The 8,943-nt window shown below is 49.4% G+C and overlaps 1 long non-coding RNA gene across 1 annotated transcript in view; it reads left to right on the top strand.

Annotated features, from left to right (window-relative positions):
• LOC309534366 overlaps positions 1-8,943 on the top strand; it is a 292,267-nt gene that overhangs the window by 96,938 nt on the left and 186,386 nt on the right. The window lies entirely within an intron of this gene.

Here is an 8,943-nt window from a genome sequence, read left to right on the forward strand (position 1 = left end):
CTGTAACTGTGTGGGTAATGCTAACGGCAGGTACACACAGAATTGTACTGTACCTATTTTGTGGGTAAAACACCTCCTGCCTTGCTCTTCTTTTGAATCCAAGTTGCCTGGGGTTGCCCTGGGCGAGAGAAAGCTGCTAAGATTTCCTAGCCCCACTCGAGCCTGCCTGAAGGGGGCTCTGGCTTCCCCCTTGGAGCAGTGGGGCTGGCGGGGCAGAAGGCAGGGAGACAACAGCAGGGGAGCCAGAGCCAGCGAGAAGCAGAGTCCACAGCCGGCAGTTGCATCCTCACCTCCAGAAGCATAAGGACAGAAGGAGAGCTGAATCAGGCCAGCCAGCCCAGCCTCCTGTTCCCACCGGGGCCAAAGGGAAACCCCCGAGCAGGACCTGAGCAGAAGAGCAGCTCTCCCCTTCCTTTTATCTGTCCTGCTTCAATGTGTGATAGGAATTTTGAGGTCTTAGATCTATGTTAAACCTTCATAAGTGTACCAGCCAAGCACGTACATAGATCAGCACAGGAAGACCGACCTGGAACCATTTTGATTCCCAAACTGAGCAAATGTTTTCTCTGCAAGGTCAAGGAAAATGGAAAAGCCTCCCCATTGTCTTTTCCTTCACAAATCCTAACGGTATGTCTGTGTATGAATAGGGTGATCTGGCTCAGGAACTAAGTATTTATCATTACAAAAGACTGGCCAGGCTCCCCAGGTAATCCAATCAAGTGAGCATTAACAGGTAACCTGTCAGATGAGATAAACAACGCACTCAGATTTCTGCTGTAGACCGCCTTTTCTGTGATGTAGGTACGATGTATCTGGGGGCTGGTCTTAGGTTACACCCCTTCTGTGATGTATGGAGGGGTGGTCTGGAATTCCAGGGCAGGGAATTAAAAATGTCTATATAAGGGTGGACACACCTTGGTTCTGGGTTCTTCCTCCTTTCCTACGTGTGAGGGGAGCACCCTGTTGCAACAGATCAATAAAAGATCAGGCTTACTAGCTGCTTTGCTTCTCAATATTCTCTGCTTGGCCTCTGTTATTTTCTCCTACCAATAGGGAACCTATGTAAAGACTCTATATGGGCTCTTGGACACCCCATAAGGGGAAAAGGGCAGATTTTGTTTACAATGTTAACGGAAAAATCCGAGGGCTCCCTTGGACAAAAACAAAGACACCAACCAGGATAACTTGGAGCAAAACAGCAGCCTGTAGGCTTGGCCTTTATTGATCTGTTGCAACAGGGTGCTCCCCTCACTTGCAGGAGAGAGGAAGGACCCAGAAAAATGGCGCGCAAGGCCTTATAAAGACTTTTGAAATCGCCACCCTGTAGATCAAGACCACCCCCAGAAACATCATACATACATCACAGAAGGGGTGTAACCTAAGACCACCCCTCAGATACATCACACCATAGCTGTCAACTTACAGATTTGAAAATAAGGGACCAGCAGCCTTGAAAATAAGGGACCAGCAGCCAAAATAAGGGACCTGCAGCCTCACCTGTTCCAGGCACTCCAGTCTTCCTGTCCTCCTGCAGTCTGGTCAAACTCATGCTGGTAGCTTCGAGAACACTGTCCAACCAACTTTGTAACCAGAGGTTCAACTGAATAGAATCTGAATCACATGCACCACAAGGCCTATGCAGCCTCAACTTAAGGTGGCTCCCCGGCCTGGCCTTGCACTGCAGTTTGCAGCAGCACGCGCAACAAAATGGCGTCCAGCATTCAAAAACCCCCTCAGCTTGCATTAACTAGCCACACACAAGGCATGCAAGCTCCACTCCCAGTCGTTCTTAGACTTCTTATTGGGTGAGCAACACAGCCAAGCAACACAGTTGGAGCCTCCCTGGAATAAGGGACTGTCCCTTCAAATAAGCGCTGGAATAAGGGACTGTCCCTTCAAATAAGGGACACTTGACACTTGACAGCTATGCATCACACCTACATCACAGAAAGGAGGGGTTGAGGGAGGAGTTGTGGTGGTAACCTGAGTGTCCTGTCACCTGGCTGGTTCCCCCTTTCCCCCTCCCCATGAGTACTTTCCAGGTGACAGAGGGGAGTTTGCAGTTTCCTGCCCCCAGAGGGAAGAGCTGATTATTGTCCTTTGTTCCAGTCCGTGCTGAATCCACTCCCATATGCAGTCCGTTGTGTTGTTGATGGTCTTCTGTCTAGGACCATCAGGGTTGGCATAGCAACTGGGCAGGGCTCCTGTGTATGTGCTGGTATGCTCAAGGGATTATGGCTGCCCTGCATCAAACCTTCCCCATTTTGTAGTCCTTCCTTCATGGGGTAAAATAAAAGTGGAACTGTGCAGATCCGATGTATGGTTGATTTTCTATGAATTTATAACAGAAGCGTAGCGTATGTAGTGTGTGAGTGTGAGTCTGTGCAAAGTTTGTAGAAACTGAATGACGGGGGGGGGGGTTCCTGCGACAACAACAAATGGATACCCAGAAATTCTAGCTTTGAGAGAGAGGGACAAAGACTCTTCTCTACCCTCTTATCGGCAGAGGCTTCTCTCTTCCACCTGGAGACAAGCGGAAGCCAGGATCAAGCCCCTTGCACAGTGGCAGGGACCCAACCCCCCAAGCCCTGTTCTTCCTGACCGGCTTGCAATGTTCAGAGGAAAAATTGTGGGTGTCAGGCTAGGACTGCGAACCGCTGGCAGAGAGACAGGATTGGGTGGGAAATGGAATCAGACTGCGCTGGAGAAGCCGCAGGTGTCAGAGATAAGATTCTGGACTTGAGGCCGCAGCATTTAGTCCTGGGGGAGAACGGGATGCGGTCAGAGCTAAATTGACGTAGCAGTGTGGTTTGGGGCCAGTTTTGCCAGGAAATCCCCTGCAGCCATTGACCTGAGATTCAAGGGGCTGTTTAGAGAACGCATTCCTTCCTGAATGGAAGAAATGAAATTGTGGATATCCAACGAAACTGGCTGTGGAAAGATTCATAGCAGATAAAAGAGGAGGCTCTCTGGGGCCACGAAGCTTGCTGACTTTTTTTTGGGGGGGGCGACCCTTGGGAGTCTCTTCCAACCCTACAATTCTATGATTTTAAGCTGGCCACTGTTTGGGGGTGAAGTTTTTTTAAAAAATTAATTTTACTTTATAATGCATATAAAACAGAGAGAACGATTATAAAAACAGATGACAAGAGATGAAAAACAAGGCTATAAAATAGGCGTGTAGAATGAGTAACAGTTCCGCAGGGGTCCAAGGAAATACTATCAGTATCATCAGATTATTAATTCCAGATTTGCTAGGCTGGTGATGAGGGTTGCCTTGAAAAGGACGGCTGAAAATGCCAAATCACATAAAAAATTGTCTGGAGCTTCTAATCTTTGTCGACACCTCAATTACTGTTTGATTTTCTCCGTTGCAGCTCTATTCCAGAGTGTCCAATCTAAGGTTTTGGGCTGTTGAGCCGCAGCTACTATTTGAGTTGCCAATTTCATGGATAAAAGCAATCCTTTTAACAACAGACCTGCATTGGCATCCTCAGAAATACTCAGCGTTGATTTAGGACGACAGACAACCGTTCCTTTAGTAGCGTTTGTCGTTTCTGTCAGAATTAAATCCCAAAAATCTGGCACCGCTTTGCCTTCCCATCATGAAGGATAATGTGCCCCCAGCTGGGCGTTATGAAATGGGAGGCTTTTGGGGAGACCCCGCGTTTTGCTTCCATCCCTGCTGAATCTCCTGCGTGGCATTAATTGGAGGAGAGGAGGAGGAGGAGAGACCTAGCAGCCTCCTCCATCTCCCTCCTCTGCTGCTGCTGCCTCTCCCCAGTCCTTTTCATCTGCTCCCAGTTCAGAGCAATTACTTCTCCGCTGGGCGCAGATTCCTCCTTGATCTTCCTGGCTCTCATCTCTCCCCTCGGATTGAGGCACTAATGAAGCCTCCGCAGGTGAGATCCTGCAGCATCTACTACACACGACTCTTCCAGCTGCTGCTATAACTGACAATCGCACCCGCTTCCTGTGGAGAGAAGCAATTTAATTTTTCTGCCAATATCTCAAAAGGACATCTTGCTCCCATGCGCCAGGCTGGAGTGGATGCATCCTGCAAAGGTCTGCTTGGAAATGGGCCTTTCTCCCCATTTTGTGAATCAAGGACCAGGGGAGAGAAGGCTGTTGTGGTCGGATCCTGCTTGGCTCTTCTGGATTCTGGTCTACATGGGCCACTGGCTTGATCCTGCAAGGCTCTTCTTCTGTTCCAGTGAATGCCTGAAATAAGTTTTGTAAGACTACCATATTTATATGTTTTTTTAAAAAGGTAACGACATAAGCTTTTTGAGGGCTCAAAAAGAAAAGAAAAAAACTCTAAGCAAAACTCTCAGCATACCGCAAACATTTTTTGTGCGCGCGCCAAGTTTCTGTCCATTGCTTTGGGCTATTAGATAAGGCTGTATAAAAATCCCCCAAAATAAATAAAAGAAGATCAGAGATTTCCCGCACGGCATCTGGTCTCCCTCCCTGCATTGTGTTCTCGACCACAACCATTCCCTGGCCTAGAGAATGTCAGCAGCTCCTCCAAAACAACATCTGGCTTGCCTCTCCAAAAACCAGGGGGTTGGTGGGGGTGAAGAGGGGAGAAAGCCTTTCATTTGTTTTCCAGGACGTATTTGTAGTCACAGAATCGTACAGTTGGAAGGGACCCCTGGGGGTTATCCAGTCCAACCCCCTGAATGCAGGAATCACAGCTAAACAATCCCTGATAGGTGGCCATCTAGTTTCTGCTTAAAAAACCCCAGCGATAGAGAGGCCAGAACCCTCCTTCCAGTAGTTCACTTTCTGCTTATTCTTCTTGACAAAGGGATAAAGTCGCAAAGCCGCCATCAGCAGGGAGAAGAGGCAGCATTTCAGCAGGCCAGTCCTGGAGCCCTTTGGCTGTGGGGCTGCTTCTTCAGGGTGATTTGCAGTGGCGACTGGTGTCCGTTGAGGCTGGTAGGAAGGCAGGCAGGGAGGCTAGCACTTTTGTTGTTGAGTCGTTTAGTCGTATCCGCCTCTTCGTGACCCCCTGGACCAGAGTACGCCAGGCACTCCTGTCTTCCACCGCCTCCCGCAGTTTGGTCAAACTCATGCTGGTAGCTTCGAGAACACTGTCCAACCATCTCGTCCTCTGTCATCCCCTTCTCCTTGTGCCCTCCATCTTCCCCAACATCAGGGTCTTTTCCAGGGAGTCTTCTCTTCTCATGAGGTGGCCAAAGTCTTGGAGCCTCAGCTTCAGGATCTGTCCTTCCAGTGAGCACTCAGGGCTGATTTCCTTCAGAATGGAGAGGTTTGATCTTCTTGCAGTCCATGGGACTCTCAAGAGTCTCCTCCAGCACCAGAATTCAAAAGCATCCATTCTTTGGTGATCAGCCTTCTTGATGGTCCAGCTCTCACTTCCATACATCACTACTGGGAAAACCATGGCTTTTACTATACGGACCTTTGTTGGCAAGGTGATGTCTTTGCTTTTTAAGATGCTGTCTAGGTTTGTCATTGCTAGCCCAGCACTGGGTAAAGGTAAAGGGACCCCTGACCATGAGGTTCAGTTGTGACCGACTCTGGGGTTGTGGCGCTCATCTCGCTTTACTGACCGAGGGAGCCGGCATACAGCTTCCGGGTCATGTGTTCAGCATGACCGAGCTGCTTCTGGCGAACCAGAGCAGCGCACGGAAATGCCGTTTACCTTCCCGCAGGAGCGGTACCTATTGATCTACTTGCACTTTGACGTGCTTTCCAACTGCTAGGTTGGCAGGAGCAGGGACCGAGCAAGGGGAGCTCACCCCGTTGCGGGGATTCGAACCGCCGACCTTCTGATCGGCAAGTCCTAGGCTCAGTGGCTTAACCCACAGCGCCACCTACATCCCTAGCCCAACACTAGGGGGTGGCAAAAGAAACCCTTTCCAGTCTTGTCCCCAGCCTCCTCTTCCCTGCTGAGATCTACAAGGGCAAAACTGAGGCTCAGGATGAGGAGGAAGAAGGCTGCGCCATTCCCTCTCCTGGGCTGGTTGTAAGTAAGGAGGCTGGCAAATGGAGGCTGATGTGAGGCTGAGCCCCACTTGTCCTCATGGGACCAGCTCTCTTCTCCCAGGAAGGCTCATGGCATGGTGGCTGGAAGGAGAGATTCTGAGCAGAGTTCCTTGCATATTTCAAGCACCACTTTTACAACCAGCAAGCCGTGCCAGTTTGTGTCGGTGCCTCGTTGAATCAGGCACTGGCGGGGGGCCCTTTTGCTGCTTTCTTTCCTCACTTTGTGGGGGGAATATGAACCTTTGGCTGTGGAGCTAATGCACTGCCCATAAAAGTATTTGGTAGAGATTGCCAGCCAAGGGGGTTGTGAACTGCTCTGACCCCAGGAAAAAGCCAGAAAAAGAGCCAAATTCTCTGTGTTGTTGCTTTTCTTTTGCTTTGAACAAACTGTCCTGCTCACTATTTACTGGGACTCTGGAGTCCTCTTGCCCACAAACTGGAGGGGCTCCAGGACAGGGCAGGGCTTATGATGATGTTTGAGGAGGGCTGGGTTGAAACGAGGCCAGAATGACCATCATTTTCTGCAGTGCAACAGGGGAAGGGAGAACCACCTCCCTGTTTCCAGGCATCCTGGAACTGAAGGACAAGAGCAGAGCATCTGCTGGATGAGGCCAGTGACCCATCTAGCCCAGCATCCTGTTCTCACAGCAGCTGAGCAGATACAGCAGCATTGCTCCAACTGCGGAGGCAGGGCAGAGCCATCCTGGCTAGGAGCCATAGAGAGACACCCCCCCCCCGAATTTGTCTTTTAAGGTCTTCCAAGTTGGAGGCCATCACTGCCTCCTGCAGCTTTGCGTTCCCTACTTCAACCATGCACTTGAATTTTTGCTTAATCCTCAAGAAAGAAGGGCATTTTCGCTGGCCAGGTTTAATTCAAATCCATCAAACCCCCTTTGGGGAAGGTTCTCAGGCAGGGTGGAAGGAGAAAGAACTTGCCCAGGTGAAGACCACCTGGTGGAAACCCTCACACACATGGTTCTTAATTGTAAACTACCGTATTTTTCGCTCTATAACACGCACCCGACCATAACACGCACGTAGTTTTTAGAGGAGGAAAATCCGTAGGCATGCCACCCGTAGGCATTCCCTCCATAACACGCACAGACATTTCCCCTTACTTTCTAGGAGGAAAAAAGTGAGTGTTATGGTGCAAAAAATACGGTATATGATGATCTCCATCAGCAATTTCTAGATCAACTCTGCATCCCCAAATAGAAACCAGAGTTGGAGGCCATACATTTTCTATTACTGGGGAATGATCAGGAGCTCACCAAGTTAGTGGCTAAATATCTCCATTTGGTATTTTGCCTGATCCACAGGCTCTCCTTAGGTTCTTGTCGGGAAGAATCTCAGCAGAATACCGGCTGGTCCTCAATCTCTCCCAGCTATTAATCCCATCTCTCTCTCTCTCATTAATTCCATCTACAGGCAACTGGCTCACACAAAGGGGAGACATGGAGAGGGAACAGGTTAGGATGGAGGCACCGGCGCCAGCTGTGCTGAATTTCCCAAGGTGTGGAGTGAAGACCCCAGAGGAGCCACCGCCAGAGCCGCTTATCTCCACGTCAAGAGCCCTCTTCTCCTCCGCCAGCAGTCTGGTTAGCGAATTCCTCCTGGAAACCCCAAAGAAACAGAGGCACAGAAGACAAAGGGCATCTTTTACCTGATGCTTAACCCCAACTAAAAACAGAAACACGATTTTGAAAGCTTCAGCTTGGCATTGTGGAAGTTGACAGCTTTATATTTAACAAAGGATTTATTTTTTAAGTTCAGTAGGAAAGGACAGTTTCCGTGATGGGATTGCCACGCAGGGCTGGGAAAGGATCCGTGCAGGAAATCGTGGAGAGCCACTGCCAGACCATACGGAGCTAGACAGACTGGTAGCCCAACTCAGTTCGAGGTAGCTTCCTTAAAACAATACGCCCGATTGAAAATAAAACGGGCCAGGCCTGCCTCAACTGCACACTGATCATTTCAAAGAATGTGAGTGAATTAGGACAGAGGGACATAGAAATGGGCCTTATTCTGTGTCATCCTTGCTGGGCTCAACTGACATCCCCCTGCCTCCAATGGAGTAAATTTTAAAAGCGTCCAGGAAGATGTGGCCTCTGCTCCGTTTGTGTGCTGGTAGCAATTATCCGACACTGAACTCCCATTCCTGCATGCGCCGCAGTTTACAGCCAAAATACCCCAAGCACCATGTAGCAGAACAGCCCAGATTTTCAAGGCTTTTTGGCTGTTCTGCTTCTCCCTGTGAGCCACAGACAGGACCTGGCAACCCATCCACAGGTTGGGAGGGGGGGGGAGAGCTTCAAGTTGCTTGGCTGACACACAAATTTGGGGAGTTGGCTCTTTGTCTGTGCATGGAAGGGAAAACAAGGGGCGAGAAGGATACACAACACTCTTGAGGACTGATTGTAAAGAGCTGAGCCTCAGCCCTGCAAGAGTCACCCAGCACCCCAAGCTGCTTTTGAAAGGTTGTGACACACTGTGGTTGCCACAGAGTGAAGGAAGATCCTCAGTCCTGTTACGTGAGCAAGGAATCAGGGCCAGGGACACCTTTTGGCATTAAGACCTTAATGCAAGATCTAAGATACAGATGCTTCCAGCTACTCTCTTTGGGAAAATGTTCTAAAACAAAACGTAACTGTGCAGTATAAAGTAATGGATAGACAAAGTACAATCAATCTGGGTAACATTAATGGGTTTCCAGGAACCAATAATCAACGTTTAAAGTTCCATAGAGAAAATAACTGCAAGGGTTTGGTGGCTGAACTTGGGCACTTACCTGTGCTCTCTGAAAACGGAGTACACCTGTCAGCATCAGTCAGCTGGCTACGGAATGCACCAAATTTGGAAGAAGTTGATTCGGGCACTGTTGAGCTTTATGGACCTCAAACATCCAGCTACATCAGAAGCTGCTTCCCG

The sequence above is a fragment of the Podarcis vaucheri genome (genome assembly GCF_965113315.1).
Source record: "Podarcis vaucheri genome assembly, chromosome: 6".
Taxonomy (NCBI): Eukaryota; Metazoa; Chordata; class Lepidosauria; order Squamata; family Lacertidae; genus Podarcis; species Podarcis vaucheri.